Source organism: Megascapheus bottae, chromosome Y (genome assembly GCF_031878675.1).
Source record: "Megascapheus bottae isolate mThoBot1 chromosome Y, mThoBot2.hap1, whole genome shotgun sequence".
Taxonomy (NCBI): Eukaryota; Metazoa; Chordata; class Mammalia; order Rodentia; family Geomyidae; genus Megascapheus; species Megascapheus bottae.
The window spans coordinates 7991582-8015715 of NC_143548.1; the positions used below are offsets into that span (position 1 = coordinate 7991582).

Consider the following 24134-nt stretch of genomic DNA (forward strand, 5'->3'; position numbering starts at 1 on the left):
TAGGCCAATCAAAGAAAAATGGAGGTATTCATAATCTTCACAAACATAAAGCTAAGTGAATTCCAATAAAAGTCCAATGAGATTAAAGCTAAATGAGCTCAAAGAGAACACTGATACTTGAAATTAGATAGGGAAGGGGGGAAAACAAGATGAGGGGTGGAGATTGGGGGAGGGAAATGGGGACCAAGACATGAGAAAGCGTATCAATGTATGTGAAGTAATGCACCTTCTATCTGGCAAATATAACATAACCCTTCTATTAATTACAATAAAAATATATGAAATAAAAATAAAAAATAAAAAAGAGAGCATCGAAATTCAAATCAGGTAGGTAAAAATTCAATACAAGACCTAAACAAGATATACCAACCTTCAAAAATGACTGACTTGAAGGAAGAAAGATAAAGAACAAAGTAGAAAGTATTTACAGCAGAGTAGATGAAATAGTAGAATCTCCAAAATTGAAGAGTCTATAACTTATAAAGAAAAAGCAGAAAATGCTTCAGGTCATATGTAAGAAATATGAGACATTTCCAAGATGCAATTCCTATTTGCCTAATTAATGCTAATCTGCATTGACAACGCCCTGGAGGAAGAGGTTAGTATAATTGGAAATATACTATAGGCGACAATCTCAGACAAATTCCCAAATATCCAAAAGGACAGGGCCATCCAGATGCAAGAAGTGTGGGAACCACAAACATCTGAACAGAAAGGGCCTCATTATATTCTGAACATGATCAATAGAGACCAATGAAAGGATCCTTAAAGTGGCCAAGAAGAAGAGAACATTACCAACAAGGAAAATGAATCTGAATAACCACAGATTTCTCAGTAGAGACCATGCAAGCAAGGAGCCCTAGGAAAGATATATTCATGCTCTAAAGACAAATGATTACCAACCAAGAACACTGTACCCAGCTAAACTCTTATTCAAAGCTGGAAGGACCTTGCATACCATGAGAAAGTTAAATCATCATGTAGCAATAAATCCAGCATCATGGAAAATCCTCAAAGGTGTTCTACACGTAGAAAATCAACACAAACATGTTACTGGCAGAGAAATTACACCTAAAACTCATACCAGCTAATTACAGTAAGAATTGACAAATTACAGGCACTAACAAAATAAAAAAAAGCAATGGAGAGGAGAACAATAACACAAAGAAAAACCAACTAGTTTCAACACAGATTTCTCCAGAAGAGCCAGAAGAGCTTGGAATATGTGTGCCATGCCCTGAAGACAAATAACTACCAGCTATGAGTATTAGACAGAACTAAGGTCTAATTTATAGCTGAGAGAAAAATAAAAACCTTCTACAACGAGGAAAAATTGAAAGTGTATATCGACCAAATCAACTTACAGAAAACTCTCAAGGATATACCACACTTTAAAGATCAACACCAACATGATATTGACAGAAAATAACACCTAAAATTCATAACAGGTAATCTCAGGAAGAATTGAAAAGTCAGAGGCTTTATCAACATACAAAAAATGGCAGGTACTAGTAAATATTTTCCAAATCAGACCCTCAATATAAATGGACGTAATTCTGCATTAAATGACATAGACTGTCTAGTTGGATCAAAAAGCAAGATCCATCCTACTGCTGTCTTCAAGAGATACTTCACTCCAAAAACAAATATTCTGAGAGTGAGTTTGGAACAAAATCTATTAAACAAGCATCCCCATAAATTGACAAAATTTGATTTCCATTTACCAGAGAAATTAGACTTTGAACTAAAATTAGTGGAAAGAAACAAGAAGGTTATTACATACTATGTAGAAGGGATCTTACTATCCTAAATATCTACATACTGGATGGAACAGCCAATATCTTCATATAAACTTTATTTACACTAAAAACACATAGATCAAAACAGTGATTTTTAAAAATATTTTTATTGTAAATAATAGAAGGGTTACATTCTATTCACTAGATAGAAGCTGTATTACTTCACAAATACTGATACCCTTTCTCTTGTCTTGGTCCCCAGAAAAACAGTAATTTTAACACATCATTATTACCTCTGGATAGACCAACAGCAGAGAAAGTTCACAATTTAAGAACTGCATAGACTAACTAGACCTAACAGACTTCTGCAAAATATTCTACACAAAAACACCAAAATATACATTTTTTCACCAGCATATGAAACGTTTTCTAAAATAGACCACATTTTATGACATAAAACAAATTGGTGCAACCTCAGAGACACTGAAATTATTTCCTGCATTCTCTCAGATTACTTGGGCATAAAATTAGAATTCATTATCAGTCTCAATCAACAATAACTCTATAACTCATTGAGACTGGAAAACACATGATTAAATCACCAGTTGGTCATTGAAAAGACTAGAAGAGAAATTAAACAATTTGTGGTATTTAACAAAAATGATAATACAAAACAGCAGCTGCTTTGAGACACAGAAAAGGTAGTACTTAAAGGAAAAGTTACATCATTGAGTGTTTACATTGAAAAATTTGAAAAATCTCCAATCAGCAATTGAATGATACACCTTTAAGCTCCTTGAGAAAGAGCAACAAACCACTTCCAAATCCAGTAGGAAATAAATTATTAAAATCAAAGCAGAATTAAATGATTTAGAGACAAAAATCTACTGAAATATACTACAAAATAAAATTAGATATATGAAATTTTTTAAAAATACTCTAGATTACGTGAGCAAAAAGAAGAAAGAAAGAAAGAGAGAGACAGAGAAAGGAAGGAAGGAAGGAAGCAAACAAGCAAGCAAGAAAGAAGAACATGGTAGCACAACCAAATGAAATCATGGATGAAAATAGAAAGACCATGACAGAAATTTCCAAAAAACAGTCAATCATAAGGGAATATTTGTCAAATCATTATACCTATGCATTTGAAATTTAGAAGAGATGAAAAAATTTCTAACCAATACTGACATACCCAAACGGAGCAAAGAAGATCAGTCCTATTTCAAGTAAAATCCAGAGAAAGCACAGGACCTGATAGATTCAAAGCTGAATTCCAAAAGACCTTTAAAGTAGAAATTATAAAAATAATCATCAAAATCTTTGAAGATATTTCAAGAGTAGGCTCTTTATCAGTCATTCGATGAAACTAGTATAACAGACAAAAACAGCCGGCAAAAACAGACATGGGATTCATCAAAGAAATAGGACATAGACCCATTTCTCTGATGAACATGGAAGCAAGACATCTCACCTAAATACAGGCCAATAATCTTCAACAACGAAAGAAAAATTATACACTATGATCAAACCAAATTCACCACAGGGATTCAAATAGGTTCAATATACACAAGTCAATATAATTCATCACATCAATAGTAGCAAGGACAAGAATCACATGACCATCTCAATAGATGCAGAAATAGGTTTGAATGGTTTGAATTGATATAACACCCTTTTAGAATAAAATATCTTGAGAAACTAGGAGCCCATGGAACATGCCTCAGCATACTAAAATATGTGTGACACGCCTACAGCTAGCATTATGCTTAATGGTGAATAGCTGAAGCAATTTCCTCTAAAATCAGGAATGAGATAAGGATGCCCAGTTTCTCCTCTACTCTTTAATATATTATTAGAATTTATAGCCAGAGCAATAAGTCAAGAAGCAAGCATAACAGGTATACAAATAGAGAAAGAGGAAATGAAACTTCCCCTCTTTTCAGATGGCATGATTCTATATAAAAAGAACTCAATTGACTCCACCAACAAGTGGCTTGAATTGAATCAACAGTATAGGAATATAGTAGGGCATAAAATTAAACCTTTCTTGAATGCAAACAAGAAGAAGAACAATGTAGAAATCAGAAAAACTAACACATTTTGCAATAGCCACAAAGAAAATTAAATATATAGAAATTAACTAAAGATATAAAGGAATTTTACGTTGAAAACTTTCAAAAATAAAAGAAGAAAATAAAAGCCGAACTGAGTAAGTGGAAATCACTAACATGGTCCTTCATTGGAAGAATTATCATCTGAAAATGGCAATCCTGCTAAAGGATATCTACTAGTTGAATGCAATACCAATCAATATCCCAGTGTCATTCTTAAGTGAAGTAGAGGGAAACAATCAAAATGTTCAGAGAAATAAAACAAGAGCCCCACATAGGAAAAACAATCCTGGACATAAAGAACAGCAATGGAGAATTAACAGTAACAAACTTTAGATTCTCTTACAAAGTTATACTAATCAAAAAAACTTGGTATTTGTACAAGAATAGGCATGGGTTCCAATGGAAAAGTTCTGTGGACCCTGAACTCAAACCCACATTCCTATGGCTACCTAATCTTTGATTAGGGAGCCAAAAAAATAGAAGAATGTTTTTCCTTTACAAAAAAAAAACTTTAGACAAAATATTTTAAATTGTTTATGCTAGCCTGAATCAAAGTCAGTTCCAAATGGATCAAAGACCTCAAGGTACAAGCAGATATCATTCAAACTTTACAAGAAGAAATAGGAGATCCACTATGATGACCCAAAAATAACAAGGTAAATAAAACTGGAATAAATCTACATTAAATCTCACAGCTTGTGTTTGGCAAAAGTCATACCTAGCCAGTTAAATAGAAAGACAAGCGACTCATATCAAACATATACCTCTAAATCCAGAAATTGTGTCTCAAAAATAATACACAAAGGAATGACAATCACATTAAATTGTGGGGTAGACGAACAGAGATACTTCTTTGAAGAGGAAATAATATTTTCCTATAAACACAGGAAGAAATGCTCCATATCTCTGGCCAAAAAAGAAATGCAAATCAAAATATCTTTGAGATACCACCTCCCTCCAGCTTCAGTGGCAATTGTCAGGAAATTTAATAACAACAAATGCTGTCAGGATGTGGACAGAAGGGAATATTACTAAACACTTGTTGGAATGTAAATTCATTTAATGACTCTGGAAAGAGGATGGAGATTTCTCAAAGGACTAAACCTACACCTCTGCTATGACCCAGCAATCCCACTTCTGGGCATTTACCAAAATGTACAGAAACAAGGATATACTAATCTTACTAGCACAATGTTGTTCATTTCACTATTATTTGTCATAAATAAGATATTAAACCAACACAGTAGATTAACAGAACAAGAAGATATAGTTTCTGGGCACAAGGAATTTTTTGCCTCAATCAGAAAGAAATACATTGCCCAATTCATAAAAAAATGGGAGACTTGGAAAATATATTAAATGATGTAAGCCAGACAAAAAGGAACACCGAGTCCATGCATTTCCTCATACGTAATAATTACTACACATCTAGGTTTCTCACAATAGCATAAAAGCAATGTGCATATGGCTATATGGGATGAGACTAAACAATGGGTACTCAAGGATGTGGAAACAGGAGATTTATCTTTGTGAGTGATGTTCTGAAAGTATCGTGGTTTTTTATTTCTTTTCTCTTTTTTCCCCTTATAAAAGGCTCATGTGTTTAATGTATGTGACTTTGTTACCTTGTACACTGCATAGGTTTATTTGTTAATTTGAAATAGGAAAAATAAGAGGGAAAGCAAGATGACTGGAAGGAGATTTGGAGAGGAAATGAGAGTAATAAACATCAGAAGGACCATCAATGTCTGAGAAGTAATGCACCCACAACCTGCGGAATATAACTTTAACTGCTCTGTACATCACCCCGACAATGAAATTTAAAGCAAATCATAGTAACATGGTAGTTCAAAAACTGTATAGGTATGGACAAATAAGATTTGCCTAGGAAGGAAGATGGCGCCGAGACAATAGGGACGCTGCCTAGCTTTCTCTGACAAAAAGAGAGAGCCAGGGAGTCCCACGAGCCAACTTTCTAAAGAAATCCACAACACCAAACTCAAAAAGCAACGGAGAAGGACTCAAACCGGAAAAGAAATACAGATAAAGCTCACATCCAACTTTCTCAAAGAATTCAGAACGTGAGGACCCCTCCCCCACCTCTCGCCCAAAGCCTTGGAAAGCCGCGATAAGTGGCAGCTGGTGCCCGACCAAGCCATAAAAAGCGGCTTGAGCAGGCGCCGGCTCCACTCGGGGAAAGCGGGGGCGGGCACCGGCTCTAACCCACAAAAAGCGGCGGCAGTGGAGGGCACCAGGCTGGGAGCCCAACGGCTGCAGAAACCAGCACAGAACCGGGCCAGCGAACGGCAGAAGCAGCAGAACCCAGATGCGGAACCAGAAGAGCAAGCAGCGGAACCCAGACGCAGAACACAGGCAGCGGCAGAGACCCGAGGGGAGTGAAAGACTCCCCACCACCGTGGAGCACCCACAGATGGACGCAGAGGCATGAGTAATACAGCGCATCCCCAAACACATTGGGAAAGCGGAGCGGGTGCCAAGCAATAGAACTTAACTCAGACCCCAACACCCCGCCCGAGAAAGACTGGTGGGAGCAGGGGGGCAAGGAATTTAGAATCCTGTCCATCCCCTCAACAGCCCCCTCCCTCAGGCCATTGACTGGAGATTGACAGGCGGGCTACCCATAAGACCCAGCACCCCACCAAGGGAGGCGGGGCTGTCCCAACTCCCACCCGCCCAACTGGCTGAACCCCCAGCCCTCTGACTGGAGACTGACAAGCGGGCAGACCATAAGACTCAGTACCCCACCAGGGGAGGCGGAGCTGTCCCAGCTCCCACCCGCCCACCATGCTCCTCTCCCAGGCCACTGGATCTGGAGAGTGGAGGGCTTTGAGACCCTGCCTTACAACAGCAGGTAGGGGGTGTGGGTAAATAGGAGCCAGCATCTGACCCCCCTCAATTCTCGAGCGGGGCACCCTCCAGCTGGGAATCCTGAGCAAGACACCACCAAGGGCCCCCCCCCACAGTCACAGACTCTGACAAAGCAGTGGAAACACAGCAGGGATCTGAAGGTCTGACCAGCAGCCAAGCTCCACTTCTGAGAACCAAAAAGGCGCGGCTCTGCCCTTGGAGCCCATGTCCCCAGCTGGACCCCACCCTTGGGAACAGAGGGGCCTCCTGCTGGTCCTGCTGAGAGCTCCTGAAACTCTCAATCCCCAGACTCTTGGCTTGGGGCCGCCCCTGGAAGCAGCACAGGAAAATGTCCGCCAACTGCGCTCAGACGGAAGCTCACAGATTCATCCCATGGTCCACTGTGAGGCCACTGGTTGGGCTAAGAGCTAGTCATGCAGCAACACATAAGTTTTATTCTAATACTTTCCAAACTTTGTACTCAAATACTCTACCTACTTACCCCCTGACCTCTCTCATTCTATTTTTCTATCTCTGGACCTCTGCTCCTCTTTCAACCCTTATACTGCATGGATCTACACTTGATGGCTGTTGAGCAACATTGTATATCTAGGTGTTTAATTATCCTCTAGGCTCTGAGGGACATAAGACAATAGAGATTGGATTGAGAGGCTTATTGTTTTGGATATAAATCGCTTATCAGAGAATAATTAGACTAGTCGGTAACTGCACGAAAAGAAAGAGTGATAACACCAATCAAAACTTCTGAACATCTAGAGTATGCCAGCTACAGAGGTCTAGGTTGGTTATATCTGAAAACTATAATCGTGTTTAGTATTAATCTTGCTCCCATTTTCAAATGGGCAGAACAAGCAACTCAGGAAAATTGTCAAATCAAGAAACAACATCTCCCACCTCCCCCACCCAATGTAAACAGCCAATGGAACAGTCACTGGCAAACCTAGAGGAGAGTCTTCCAAGTGCTGTACAAATGCAATTGATAAACATCATTAATGAAAAATGTGAAAATATAAAGAAAGAGATAAGGGAGAAAGCCATAGCTGAACAAGAGGAAACCATAAACAAGGTGATAAGTGAAAAAGAAGGAGCCATAAAGGAAGCCATAATAAAGGCTGTTCAAAGAAAGATGGATGAATTCATAGAATCCACAAATAAAAAGGTGACCGAACTCCAGCAAATGTTCAAAGAAAATAAAGCTACTGAGCTAACCACTCAAATGGAAATCAAGGAGTTAAAGAAATCCATACATGATCTAAAAGAAGAGATGCAATTAGTAGCAAGGGAGATGAAAAATAAAGTAGATAGCTTTGATAGAAGGTTAGACAACGCAGAGGAGAGAATGTCCGGGGCTGAAGATAATTTAGTTATTATAGAGAAAGAACAGAAAATGAGTCAATCCAAATCTAGGAAAAATGAGAGAGCGCTTCAGGAGGTCCAAGATACAATTAGAAAGCCTAATTTAAGGCTAATTGGTATTGAGAAGGGTCTGGAAAAAGAGGTCAATGTTATTGGAAATATACTTCAGGGAATCATCTCAGAGAATTTCCCAAATATCCAGAAGGGCAGACCCATCCAGATACAAGAAGCTTTTAGAACCCCAAACAGACCTGACCAGAAAAGAACATCTCACCGCAATATCGTAATCCGAACTGGATCTTTAGAAACCAAACAAAGGATCCTAAAGGCAGCCAGGGAAAAGGGTTCAGTAACCTATAAAGGAAACCCAATCAGAATAACCCCAGATTTCTCAGCAGAGACCATGGAAGCAAGAAGTGACTGGAAGCATATATGTCATGCCCTTAAATCAAATAACTACCAACCAAGAATACTGTACCCAGCTAAGCTCTTATTCATAACTGAGGGAACAATAAAAACATTCCATTCCAGGGAAAAGCTGCAACAATATGTCACAACAAAACCTCACTACAGAGAATTCTGAAAGATGTTCTATACATAGAAAAACAAAATAAAGGCAATATAGGGAAAGAAATGGCACCTAAACAGCATACCATCTAAGGACCACAGATCTGTCAAGACACAGGCCCAAATAAAAGCTTTTAAAAATGGTAGGACCTAAGAAATATCTCTCAATCCTAGCTCTCAATATCAATGGACTCAACTATCCAATTAAACGGCATAGGCTGTCTAGTTGGATCAAAAAGCAAGAGCCATCGTTCTGCTGTCTTCAAGAGACACATCTTACCCAAAAAAACAACCATCTTTTGCAAGTGAGAGGTTGGAATAAACTCTATCAAGCTAACGGCCCCCATAAACAGGCTGGAGTTGCCATCCTCATATCAGATAAAATAGACTTCAAACCAAAATTAGTAAGAAAAGACAAAGAAGGTTACTACATACTAATAAAGGGATCTTTCCTCCAGGAAGACATAACGATCCTAAATATTTACAAACCTAATCCTGGAGCTCCAAACTTCATCAAGCAAACCTTACTTACACTGAAACCATACATAGATCAAAATACAGTGATTGTCCATGACTTTAACACACCACTTTCACCTATGGACAGATCAACAAGGCAAAAACTCAACAGAGAAACCTTAGAACTGAACAACTGTATAGATCAACTAGATCTAAAGACATCTGCATAATATTCCACCCAGCAACAACACAATACACGTTTTTCTCAGCAGCACATGGAACATTTTCCAAAATAGATCACATCTTAGGCCATAAAACAAACCTGGACAGATTCAGAAACACAGAAATTATTCCATGCACACTCTCAGACCACAAAGGCATCAAACTGGAACTGAACACACGTCTCCACCAACGAAAACCCTGTAACTCATGGAGACTGAACAACACATTGTTGAATCACCAATGGGTCATCGAAGAGATCAGAACAGAAATCCAACAGTTTATGAAATTTAACAGTAAGGAACACACAAAATATCAACTCCTTTGGGACACAGCAAAGGCAGTACTCAGAGGAAAATTTATAGCACTGAGTGCCTACAACAACAGGTTGGAAAAATTGCAAACCAACAAGTTAATGTCCCACCTTAAGCTCCTGGAAAAAGAGCAACAAACCAACCCTAATCCCAATAAAAGAAAGCAAATAATTAAAATCAAAGCAGAATTAAATGATTTGGAATCCAAAAATACTATAGAAAGAGTCAACAAAACAAGGAGTTGGTTCTCTGAAACAATTAACAAAATTGACAAGCCCTTAGCAGATCTTACCAAAAAAAAGAAGAGAGCATATCGAATTGAACAAAATCGCAGATGAAAATGGTAATATCACGACAGAAATTACCAAGATCCAGAATATCATGAGGGAATACTTCTTAAACCTTTATGCCAACAAATTTGAGAATCTAGATGAAATGGATGAATTCCTAGCCAATATTAACATACCCACACTGAACCAAGAAGAACTAAGTCAACTCAACAGGCCTATTTCAAGCTCTGAAATAGAAATGGCAATTAGAGAACTTCCACCTAAGAAAAGCCCAGGGCCAGATGGATTCACAGCTGAATTCTATAAGGTCTTCAAAGCAGAGCTCACACCAATACTCCTCAAGCTCTTGAACAAAATTGAAAATGAAGGTTCCTTACCAAACTCATTCTATGAAGCCAGTATAACCCTCATCCCCAAACCAGACAGAGATTCATCAAAGAAAGAGAACTGTAGACCTATATCTTTGATGAACATCGATGCAAAACTTCTCAACAAAATACTGGCCAACCGTCTACAACAACTCATCAAAAAATTATACACTATGATCAAACTGGATTCATCACAGGGAGGCAAAGCTGGTTCAACATACGCAAATCAATTAATATAATTCAACACATCAAAAGGAGCAAAGACAAAAATCACATGATTGTCTCAATAGACGCGGAAAAGGCATTTGACAAGATCCAACCCCCCTTTATGTTAAAAGCTCTGGAGAAACTAGGAATCCATGGACCATTCCTGAATGTAATAAAGGCTGTGTATGTGAAACCTACTGCTAGTATTACACTTAATGGTGAAAATCTAAAGCCATTCCCTCTAAAATCAGGAATGAGACAAGGATGCCCACTCTCTCCACTCCTCTTTAACATAGTACTAGAATTTCTAGCCAGTGCAATAAGGCAAGAAGCAAGCATAAACGGGATCCACGTAGGGAAAGAGGAAATAAAACTATCCCTCTTTGCAGAGGACATGATTCTGTATTTAAAGAATCCTATAGACTCTACTCCCAAGCTCCTTGAGCTGATCCAAAGCTTTGGAAGAGTAGCAGGCTATAAAATCAACCCTCAAACATTAACTGCCTTCCTTTATGCCAACAGTGAGAGGAAGGAGGCAATAATCAGGAAAGAAACTCCTTTTACAATAGCCTCAAAGAAAATAAAGTACCTAGGAATTAGCTGAACTAAGAATGTAAAGGACCTTTTTGACAAAAAATTTAAAACCCTAAAAAAGGAAATTAAAGCAGAACTATTAAATGGAAAAACCTCCCATGCTCCTGGATGGGAAGAATCAACATGTGAAAATAACAATCTTGCCAAGAGCTACCTACAAATTCAATGCAGTACCCATCAACATACCAATGTCATTCTTTAAAGAAATAGAAGAGGCAATCCAAAATTGCATATGGAATAATAAAAGACCCCGTATAGCAAAAACACTTCTTAGCAGAAAGAACAGCGCTGGAGGAATTTCAATTCCAAACTTTAGTCTCTATTACAGAGCTATAATTCTCAAAACAGCTTGGTACTGGCACAGGAACAGACCTGAAGACCAATGGAATAGAACTGAGGACCCAGATATTAAACCACAGACCTATGGACACCTAATCTTTGACAAGGGAGCCAAAAAAATAGAATGGAAGAAAGACAGCCTCTTCAACAAGTTGTGCTGGCAAAACTGGTTAAGCAACTGGTTAAGAAAACTAAAGCTGGATCCTTTTTTGTCTCCTTGCACTAGAATTAACTCCAAATGGATCAAAGACCTGGAGGTAAAAGCTGACACACTGAAAACTCTACAGGAAGGAATAGGAGATACACTAGGCCTCCTAGCACAGGTCAAAACTTTCTTAATAAGTCTTAATAAGGACCAAGAATCATAACAAATCAGAGAAAGGCTGGATAAGTGGGACTGCATTAAACTGCAGAGCTTTTGCATGGCAAAGGACATAGCTAGTAAATTAATTAGGAAGCCTACAGAGTGGGAGAAGATCTTCACCAACCAAACAATGGACAAAGGCCTCATATCTAAAATATATCAACAACTCAAAAAATTGAATCACTCCAAAACTAACCTCCAAAGTAACAACCATCCCATTAAAAAATGGGCCAAAGGCTTAAAGAGAGTCTTCTCTGAAGAAGAAACCAAAATGGCCTCTAGACACATGAAGAAATGCTCAACATCTCTGATCATAAAAGAAATGCAAATCAAAACAACTCTAAGATTCCACCTCACTCCAGCTAGAATGGCCAGGATCAGGAAAACGAATGACAACAGATGCTGGAGGGGATGTGGCCAGGAGGGATCACTACTACACTGTTGGTGGGAGTGCAAACTCGTTCAACCACTATGGAAAGGAGTGTGGCAGTGCCTCAAAAGGCTAAACATAGAACTCCCCTATGACCCAGCAATTGCACTACTTGGCATTTACCCAACCATCCAGAAACAAGGACATACTGAACCCACTAGCACTACAATGTGCATTGCAGCACTATTCACCATAGCAAATATATGCAACCAACCTAGATGTCCCTCAGCTGATGAGTGGATCAACAAGTTGTGGTATTTGTTAACAATGGAATTCTATGCTGCTGTCAGAAAGAATGACATCGCCCCATTTGTTAGGAAATGGAAAGACTTAGAAAAAATCATATTAAGTGAAGTAAGCCAGACTCAAAGGAACTTAGGCTCAATGGTTTCCCTCATTCGTAATAATCAGTAGGAACCTTGCTCTACTAGCAGAGATTTGCAATAGAGCAAAATCTTGATACATAAGGACATATAATGTGAAGCTAATTGAAAGGATCTCCAGGATAGTGAAACAAAAGCCATATAATGAATGATTGTTGTCCTTAATGTACTATGTTGTCTCTCATCTTGTTTGCTGTCCCTTGGTTATCTCATATTGGTATAGTATCTCACTTTGTTATCTGATATATTGAATTTATTTGTATTTGGATATTTGAAATTTGATAGGGAAGGGGGGAAAACCAAGATGGGTTTGGGGTGTTGGGGGGAGGGAAACGGGTACCAAGACATGTGAAATGGTATCAATGTATGTGAATTAATGCACCTTCTATCTGGCAAATATCATGTAACCCTTTTACTAATTACAATAAAAAAGAAAAAGAAAAAAAAATATTTGCCTAAGTGAAAAGAACTTCAGGGAAAGAAAAACAGCAATTTATACCTGTGTTGCTTTCAATGAAATATGTGGAATGGCTTCTTTCCTCTTTCAAATTGTTTATCCTTTTTCTTTAATCCTCTTAGTGCTTTTCTCTGTTATTTTTGAATTTGAGTTGATACTTGGTTACTGTATGCTCATGAACTTTTTTCTTGAATCAGTGAAAGGAATGGGAAAAACAAGTTAATATATAAAATTACAAAAGTAAGTTAGTATAATTATGAAATTCACAGGACAAAATGTAGGAAATGAAGTTTACAACTGGGCAAGAAGTACAAAGTTGAAAAATGATGGAAACTCATAGGAGTGCATAACAATCTTCAAGAAGAACCTTAGTATGTTATGAAAGCAAGTCTAACCACTATAGAAGTTATCATGAAAATAAAATTTGAAAGAAAGGAATTATCAAATAATGAACAATATTCTTACAAAAAGAATTTAAAGCAATTATTAGGGTTTTGTTACACTCACTTCTGTCATGTAGACCACACTTTTATTTATACTCACAAAAAGGACACCTGCAATGCATAGCAGGTAATTACCGGAAGAATGGACAAGTCACAGATTCTAACAACATAGGAAAAATGACAGGGACTAGTTAATATTTTCTAAATCAGACCCTCAATATCAATGGACTTAACTCTGCAATTAAATGACATAGACTGTCTAGTTGGATCAAAATCAAGATCCATTTTACTGTTGTCTCCAAGACACACCTCTTGGCCCCCAAAACAATCATTCTGAGAGTAAGAAGCTGGAATAAAATCTATCAAGAAAGTAGTCCCCCCAAATTGGCAAGACTTGCTATTGTATACCAGATAAATTAGACTTCAAACTAAAATTGGTGAGAAGAAACAAAGAAGGTTATTACATACTATGGAAGGGATTTTTCCTTCAGGAGATAACCATCTTAAATAACTATATACTGAATGGAACACCCAAGATCTTCAAACAAACTTTATTTACACTAAAAACACATAGATTGAAACACAGTGATTTTAACACACCATTGTCACCTCTGGACAGATCAATTTAAGAACTGCATAGACTAACTATACCTAACAGACTTCTGCGAAGTATTCTACCCAGAAACAACAAAATACACATTTTTTTCAGTAGCACATGAAATGTTTTCTAAAATAGACTGCATATTAGGGCATAAAAACATGTACAAATTCAGAAACACTAAAATTATACTCTGCCTTCTGTCTGACAACTTTGGTACAAAATTTGAATTAATTATCCATCTCCAGCAAAGAAAACTCTTTAACTCATAAAAATTGAAAAACATATTGTTGAATCACAAGAGATTGGAAGAGAAATTCCACAGATTCTGGTATTTAATAACAAGGAACATACAAAATATCAGCCACTTTGAGACACAGGATAGACAGTATTCAAAGGAAAATTTACATCACTGAATGTTTACTTTAAAGATATGGAACCAACTCAGATGTCCCTCTGTTGATGAGTGGGTCAAGAAGATGTGGTATTTGTACACAATGGAATTCTATGCTGCTGTCAGAAAGAATAACATCTCCCCATATGTTAGGAAATGGAAAGACTTAGAAAAAATCATATTAAGTGAAGTAAGCCAGACTAAAAGGAACATAGGCTCAATGGTTTCACTCATTTGTCATAATCTGTAGAAACCTTGATCTCTCCTAGCAGAGATTTGCAATAGACCAAAACCTAGATACATAAGGCCATATAGTATGATGCTAAATGAAAGGACTTCTAGGATATAGAAACAAAAGCTCTATAATGAGATAACATACTATGTTATCTCTCATCTCTTTTGCTATCCCTTGATTATCTCATATTTTTACACTATCTTACTTTGTTATCTGATATATTGGATATATTTGTATTTGGTTTTTTGAAATTGGATAGGAAGGGGGGAAAACAAGATGAGGGGCAGGGTGGAGGTGGAGGGAAATTGGGACCAAGACATGAGAAAGGGTATCAATGTACTTGAATTAATGTACCTGCTATCTGGCAAAAGAATGTAACCCTTCTATTAATTACAATAAAAAATATATGAAAAAAATTCGAAGAGTCTCAAACCAACAATTGAATGATGCTCCTTAAAGCTCCTTGAGAAAGAGCAACAAACCACTTACAATTCCGGTAGGAAACAAATTTTTAAAATCAAAGCAGAATTAAACAAATTAGAGAAAAATTCCATTGAAATAAGCTACAAAAAAGGAATTGGATGTATGAAAAAATTAAAAAAAATAACAGACCCTAAATTACCAGAGCAAAAAAAGAAAGGAAGAAAGAAGGAAAAAGGAAAGAAAATGGCTTTTTACCTTCCTATTTTTGAATTTGAATTGATAGTCATTGTACTGCATGCTCATGTACTTGTTTCCTTGAATAAGTGAAGAGAAAGGGAAAAACAAGTTGATGTATAAAAGAACAAAAGTAAACATGTGTAATTAAGATATTCACAGGATGTAGGAAAAGAAGTTTTCAACTGGGAAAGAATTGGGAGGAGGAAAAATGGGAGAAACGCATAGGAATGCATAACAATCTTCAAGAAGAACCTTAGTATATTATGAAAGCAAGTCTAACCACTCTAGAAGTTATCATGAAAATAAAATTTTAAAGAAAAATGAAATGATGAACATTATATGTACAAAATAATGCAAAACAAGTATAATTATTGGGATTTTGTTAAACCCACTTCTGTGAAATCTCACTTTTATTTACCTTGCAATATTTCATTGATTAACTATGGTGACCCAAACTTTTATGAATTATTTCTGCTTTGATTTGAAAAAAACTTGGGTGCTATCATAGTATATTGTCATTGAGAAGGAATGCAAGATTGAAACAGACTTCCTAGTGATCTGATGTTGTGTACAGAGTTAAATAGCAGACATTTGTTGGATATTATTAATATATTCCAATTATATAGTTTCAAATAATACCACATTGCATGTGGGGCAGAATATTGCACAGAATACTGTGCAGAATACTGACAAACTTACACTTACTATTATGTACTGGACATATCTAATTTTTTTGCCAGTGTTATTCAAACTGGGCCTCCTATTAGAGAAAATTTGGACTTGAGATTCTCCTTTGAACGTCAAACCATAGTAACTATGTATGAATACTTTTAGTTCTCCAGGAGGTTATCCATCTTTCCTGAATTACAGGAGCCAAATAGAAATCCCAATAATGTTTGTTAGAGCAGTTAGTCTTATTTTCTTACACATTCACTTGAAGCAACATGGAAATCTATTTTAGTGAATAGTGGAAATGATATAATGTAACCCAGATAATCCCTCTTCTAAACTTTCACCTAGACTTTCTATTGCAAAATCAAAAGAAGAAATGGAGTATATTTGATGATCATAAAATGAATTGTTAACCAATTCTGCTTTCAAGGACTTCATATGTTTGTTTTTCTATTTATTTATGTATCTATATATTAAATACCCATGTGTTATGTATTCTTAATATATATGTTCAATTAAATTTAGGATATAAATATATAATTACACCTGTAAACACTGTATATATACATTAGTGTACCATTTGAGTCATTAAATTGGAATTGCTTTTTAGGCCATTTCTGAAAGAAAAGAGGCTCTTGCATTCCTAGAAACAATGTGATACTCATGTATCCTTTTTTTTGTCATTCACTGGGTCTGGGTCTGGGTGCTATCCTTGAGTTCTTCTACTCAAGCCTAGCACTCTACTATTTCAGCCACAGCACCACCTCAGGTTTTCTGGCATAAGTGGAAATAGTCTCACGTTCTTTTGGCTTTGAACCACAATCCTCAGATCTCAGCTTCCTAAGTAGCTAGGACTAGAGGCATTCTCCACCAGTATCCAGTGGTATTTTTATTTGTATTTAGTTTTTCTTTTTATTTTGTATATCCTGGAATTGATCTTAGAGCCTGGGCCCTCTCTTTGAGGGTTTGAATTCTACAACTTGAGCCACATCACCAATTAAGGTTCTTAAGGCACATAATGTATGTGGTACTGAGCAATGGGAGCCTTGCTTTCACAGTCAGTAAACACTGTACCAGTATGACATATTGCATGGACGTGCTTCATAATTACCATCTGAATTTATAAAAAGTCACATACAATACATGAGTGTGCAGTGTGCAAACCAAATCTTATCTTTGGGCATGACATATTAGGTACTTGAGTCTGTAGCAATGAAGTAAAATGAATAGAATACAGGATAGATATTTCTGCAGATCTCTAGTATAACCCTAGTATGTGTGATAAGGTATTAACATGATCATAAATAAGAATAACAAACATTTTCTTAAAATTCAAACTGAATTGATCAGGCAACATATAGGTGAAAACGTTTGTAAATAGAAAATGTTGAAATTACCAGAGCAATGACTCTGAGTAAAATTAAAATGACCTCTAAGAAGCCAACACTGAGGGATTCTAAGAAACAATTTTCTCAACAAAATTAGAAACTGCATAAACCACATCAGGGAATTTATTTCAGACAATATGATGGGAGTTTTCTTTTCTCTGAATATTTTCAAACATCTGTCACATTGTGTCTCTTGATATTCCATGCTGATTTGGAGCCATTGAAAGTAATTATGAAATCTATTGATATTTACAAATGTTTTCTTCTATGGACAGCCCTGAAATCACCAAGACTGATCAAGCTCAAGTGTAAGTTGGATTCAGGACAGCAGGCACGATATTCAAGCAACATAGCTTCTTTCTTGGAAAAACTGTGAGTAATCTGGAAGGAATTTGTTTCTCTTTGTGTGCTGCATGTGAGAGAAATATGAAAATCTTAACTGAGAAATGAAATGAGTTTGTGTCTTGATTAACTGGCAAGGAGAAATGGCCTCAAAGGAAAGAAAATGTTCTGTCTAGCTTGAGATAATTGGTTTTCCTATTCTAGAAGTCAACAGGAAACCATAAATGATTGAATGATGGAAACACACACTAACTTCAAAATGGAATTATCACAGTTAGTATTAGGTAAAGAGAATGTGTTTAATCATGAGGCTAGGAGGAATCTCATCCTACCTCATAAAGACCAGTATGTAGATTACATTTGAATTGATTTCAGTTGATGAAGGCAACGTTGTGTACAGGCAGTTAATTGGACAAATAATCGTATCTTATCCCAAGGTTGTTATGAAAGTATCAAGTACCAATTCGCAGCACAAATTTTACTTTGAGGCCCATCTCTAAATTTTCCTGTTAAAAGCAAAAGAACATACAAACAAGAAAACTAAAAACAAACAAAACCACACAGCCATATCCTTGAGTATGTGAATCAATTTGCATTGGATTGGGTGTGGAGTATTAATTATGGCAACACATGCTGAGGCACATAGAAAAGGTCAAGGAATAAAGAGAAAAAAATATAATACCCATTGGAGTCATGCAATCATCAAAGCTGTTGGAAAATTACATTTATTCAGAAATTGCTAAGGGCCATTAAAATTTCTCACACCCTATTCCATATATAAGTATATTGTTGCAAGAGTTAGCACAATTATGAAATTGTTCTGAATGTGATGGTATATTTAGGTGTATATATAATCCCTCCTACTGAAAATATTTTATGCCCAGAAGAATTTGAGGAGTCTCTGGAACCCTTCCTCTCATATACATTTGCACAAGTGAGTATGCTGACCATTAGGACAATGTATTCAGTGGATTGCTTATTCTAGTGTGAATCAATTCTATTGGCATTTTATCTTTTCAGTTTTTATTTATAGATTGCATCTTACTCAACAGCAACCACACTGCATGTTTGACTTTATACCTTCATCTGTGAGTGTTTTCAATACAACATCAATTTGCTTAAGGAAATTCATCTAAAATTCCTGTAAGAAATTCACTTAAGAAATACATTTGATGGATGTGTAATACTGTTCTTTTACCATGAATATCTTTCAATATTTGTGGCTCACATGAGTCACAGAATACATTTTCATTCAGCAAAGATATGCTATAATAGAGATTACTGGTAGAACTCTTAGTGTAAAACTATGGTCATGATAATCATATATGCTCTGCTAACCATGAGTCACATGTTGAATCATATTATCTGGTGATGTGAACAGAAAAGGTAAATGAAGTGCAATGAACTGAGGACAACACTTGAAACTACAGAAATATCATTTTTATATTTTTCCCTTTTAATTGAGTGTTAGTTAACATTATAATTCCAACTGTGTCACCAGATTTTATTGAGTGATTCAGAGAATTTCAATTGCTGGCATGTACAGTCATTTCTGAGATTTTAGACCATATAGAACTAAGTACTATAATCATATTTACAGTTATCACTACTTGGCATTTCAGCACCAAGAAATGTTTGAATTCACTTTAAATTTAGACCACCTATGTTATTTTCCTGCAATTATTCAAATTGTGTATATATTATGGAACTTTACTGTAATGATTGTAACTGAATAGCAATGTAGTTTTTCTGTGCACTACCATCTTGTTTGGAGTCAATCATGATAAAACTAAGTACACATTTATTTGTTGTATATGCTCCTATCTATATTTTAGGTATATGATTCTGACATTGTAATTACTTTTTCTACTTAGGTGAATTTGTTTTCCTGAAGTCCCTTCAAACTGTGATTTTCACTTCTTTATACCCATTGAGAGTTTCACACATACAAATAGAAATGAGATTGACTTCTATGTATATATATGGAACCTGGGAATCATGACAAATTTCTTGTAATTTAATCTGGAGGCTTTTGCGTTCCTCAACTTCTACTTACAGTGCTTTTATTTCATTGCTTTATAACAATTTGCAAGAAACTTTATGATAAATCATCCATATCTTTGTGATTATACTTTGTATCTTTTCAAATTGGGATACAAAATTGATCATATAAGTTACAAATTAGGGGAAATAAATTCCATAATCAGGCAGAAATATGTAATATACTTGTTACAAATTATCAGACTCATTCCTTCATTATTCCTGTGATGCATTGTACACCACTCATGATTCTGTATCTTAGATATTTTAGAAAATGTCAACTGATGATGATGAGCCTTACTGGGATAAGGTTCATCCCATTAGGGATGAAGAATTTAACAGAAACTTAAAGATTTTGTTTTCACATGTTCACCTATTTTAAATATGTCCAGTCAGAGAGTGTCCATATACAACATGTAAATAATACTAAATTTTTCTCATAGTAATTGCCACTGTCCTATTTTAATATTGTAGATATGGCCACAGCCACTAATGAAGCTATTTTTTTAGTATTAGGAAGTAAATGGTGATGAGTGTTAGGTTCTGTATTACTGAATTGAATAATACCGTTATTCTTGATTTTCTTGAAGAAATGGCTCATCAGTAAAGATACATGACTTTTTCTGTGCTTATTATGTTAAAAATATTGAGTATATTCTGTTAGTTCTCACTATTTATATTGGAAAATACATTGTTCACACTGAATCCTTAAAGGTTCCCATGTATGTTTATATTTATAATAAATCACCCATTTCAGATTACATGGTAAATCAGAAATAAGGGATGTTAGGTAATGAAATGGAAAATTGCCAAGGTTTCTCTGTGGAGAACAGATCATCCTATTCTTTTCATTTTGGTTAGTTTTGTCTTTCAATACCAAGTGACATCTTAGTTTTACTCCTCTAGCCTATGACAAAATAAAACCATACTTTCAATCTCACATGAATTTCATATCAATTCCTTGCTGGAAAGTTTGCAGGTGTCTAAAAACCATATAGAACTGGCAAAATTTTGGCACTCTGCAAGATTCTGACTAGCCACTACATTTGGCATGGGTAACCAGTTCTCCCACAAACAATCTGAGACTGCCTCTGAATTTCAGGGAAACATCAGACATATATGTATACAAAAAATAACATCTAAATTAATTCTGTGTGTGGAAACATTTACTTCCTGAGAAGTACACTTGTGTGCTCTCTGATGAATGAGCAGCATTGATAAGGCAAAGGAAGATATGTTGTTTGATAATTTACAGATACAGTAATAAGATGTTCAAGATAGAGTGGGCTCATTGTAATTCAGGAGTCTTTCATGAATCTATACATGTTGACTTTAATTTTATTTTCACATATTTTTTCTGTAATTATCTATTTGGGATCATTTTACATGCCGTTATACTGCTAAAAACAAATCCTTTCCATATGCTTTAGGAAGTTCAAAGATGTGAAAAAAAATCCTATATTTTAAAATTCATAAATTCACCTGTGATCATTTTTGTGTATTATTGGAATTCTGATGAAGAAGATAAATATATGAGAGTCTTTCTCAATTGATTGTAGTTGTTATAATGCTATTGCTTCTTCCCATAATTCTATTTGGTCAGCAAGGTTGCTTTGTTTCTGTGATTACAAATACTTTTGGGAACTCCCAGAATATCTGATTACCTCTTTTCCATTATGGGATCAAACACTAATGCTTCAAGGATGGCTTGGAATCAATAGCCTGGAAAGGAAATATCCATAACTTATTACAATTGAAATATAACTTGTAATTAAGTGGCTTCCTGAAAATTCATAAAAAGAAAATATGTAGAGCAAAACCTTGATACATAAGGCCATATAGTATGAAGCTAATTGAAAGGACCTGAAGAATACAGAAACAAAAGCCATATAATGAATGATTGTTGTCCTTAAGGTACTATGTTATCTCTCAGCTCTTTTGCTGTCCCTTGGTTTTCTCATATTGTCACAGTATCTCACTTTGTTATCTGATATATCGGATGTAATTGTATTTGGTTATTTGAAATTGGATAAGGAAGTGGGGAAAAAAAGATGGGGGGTAGGGAGAAGGGTAATGGGGACCAAGACATGTGAAAGGGTATCAATGTATGTGAATTAATGCACCTTCTATCTGGAAAATATCATGTAACCCTTTTATTAATTACAATAAAAATATTAAAAAAGAAAATATAGCTAACACTTATAATGTTGGGATTTCAATTGAAGATACACAATCTCTAAATGACAATTGCATGTTTGTGTTGTCAAGTCAGGAGATCACATGTTTGCACACATACATCGGACCCTTATTTTCAGATGAAATCTAACTAGCCCTCAAATCACACAGACACATATAAACTAAACCTCAATGGTATTAATAATTTGATTTTCTCTAAAAGAGAATTTGGGAATCCCAGGAGCCAACCATCTTTAGAAATCTACAACAATAAATTTAAGAAGCAAAAGAGAAGTATACAAAGCAGAAAAGAAACACAAATAAAACTTATATCCAATGCTCTCAAAGTATAAAAATCATGAGGACCCCTCCCCCATGCTTCACCAGTGGTGCCAGAGAGCTCTGGAGCCAGGAAGCCCTGAACTCCAGCAAACTCCAGAATCAAGATGCAGGAATCCCTCACAGACTGTGCTTGGACAGCACAGACAGTGGTGGAGACCAGAGGGGATGCAAATAATCCTCTAACACAATGGAGCAGGTCACAGCCAACACTTCTATGAGTATGGAGCTCACTGGGTTTCCTCAAATACTTTGGAAAAGCACAGCAGGTGGTGAGCTACAAAACTTAAACCCAGACCCCTCTCAACCCTGTCCAAGCAAGATTAGTAAGTGTGTGTGGGGGGGGGGAGGGCAGCTGTCAAGGATTCAGAATCCTGACTTTTCTCACAAAAGCCCCCTCACCCAGGCCATTCACTGGAGACTGACTGGAAGCCTTTAAAACACAGCACCACAACAACGTGTGTGGAGGTGTTCATGCTCCCACTGGCACAACAACCTCCTTCGCAGGCTACTTAAACTAGAGACTGAAGGGAGCTAAAACTCTGAGTTCCAACCATGGGTAGGGGTGTGTGCAGACATGTGTGGATGCCTCCATCTGAGTGAGCCAATACTCACTGGCATGCCCTCCTGATCAGAGCCTCCTGAAAGCCAGCACCAAAAGGTTCTTCCAACAGAGTCAGAGAAAGATTCACAGCCCAATCTCTCTCTGTATTTTTGTAGGCAATCAGGTGTGCACTCTGCCTGAGTACCAAAAAACAGAATGGGAAGGTATAGCAATTCAAACATTGGAAGCTGAACAACACACTTCTAAAAATTCCTGGGTTAAAGAACAATTCATGGGGCTGTTTCTGATGGCCGGAGACTTTGGGGGTTGGCAAAGGGGACGTCTCTGCTCGGCTCCTGGCCCTGCTATTCCTAAGCCATCAGCGGTGGAAGTCACCTTTCCTTGCAGGGAGTGAACATCAATGCAAGCCTGAAGAAAATAGTTTTTCCTCCTAAGCCATGGCATATCAATTATACAGCAATACCACACTGGGAAACAGTCTTCAAGAGAGCCTAAATGAGCTCACAGTCTCAACAGATCACCTCCCCAACTTGCCCTTCAAGTTCTACTTCAGTTTGATGAGGCTATAAATTCAGCATTGGCTCAGAGGGTCAGGAACAGAGTCAATTTCAGGGGCTCTCTAAATACATACAGATTCTGCGATAATGTGTAGACTTTTGTATTGAATGATGTTGAATTCAGAGAGGTGACAGAGCTTATTGAAGTGGATAAAGTGAAAATTGTAGCCTGTAATGGTAAAAATACTGGTTCTAATACTACAGAATAAGTATGAAGAAAAAGGCTTTTTTATGTCATCTCCTGTTATTACCTCTTTTTGAAGAGAAGCATAGAAGGTACTTTTTTTAATTAGTGAGAAAATTTATTTATTGTGACATGTAGCCCAGGATGGCTTTGAGCCCCCAAAGCGGGTCTAAAACTCTCGAACCTCTTCCCTTGGTGCTGGCATTACAGGTGTGGGCCATCTTGCCCAGATGGGAAAACTTAAATATTACTATGTATTTGTACCCTGAGCTAATTGTCATATTGATTAGGCATGTTAATGCTTACCACTAGGCTGGTAAATTGAATGGCTTTACCAGTATTAGGGGCCAGAAAATGATACCTCAGAGTCTTGCCTTTTGGGACACTGAGTGATGGGAAGACTCCAGATACTGACATTTCTCTGCTGACCTATCTTTCTACCCTGAAATGAACTTC

The 24134-nt window shown here is 36.6% G+C and overlaps 1 pseudogene; it reads left to right on the forward strand.

Moving 5' to 3' along the window:
- The first annotated feature begins 23374 nt into the window (after positions 1–23374).
- On the forward strand, positions 23375–23764 carry LOC150040271 (transcription initiation factor IIA subunit 2 pseudogene; annotated as a pseudogene).
- The last annotated feature ends 370 nt before the right edge of the window (positions 23765–24134 follow it).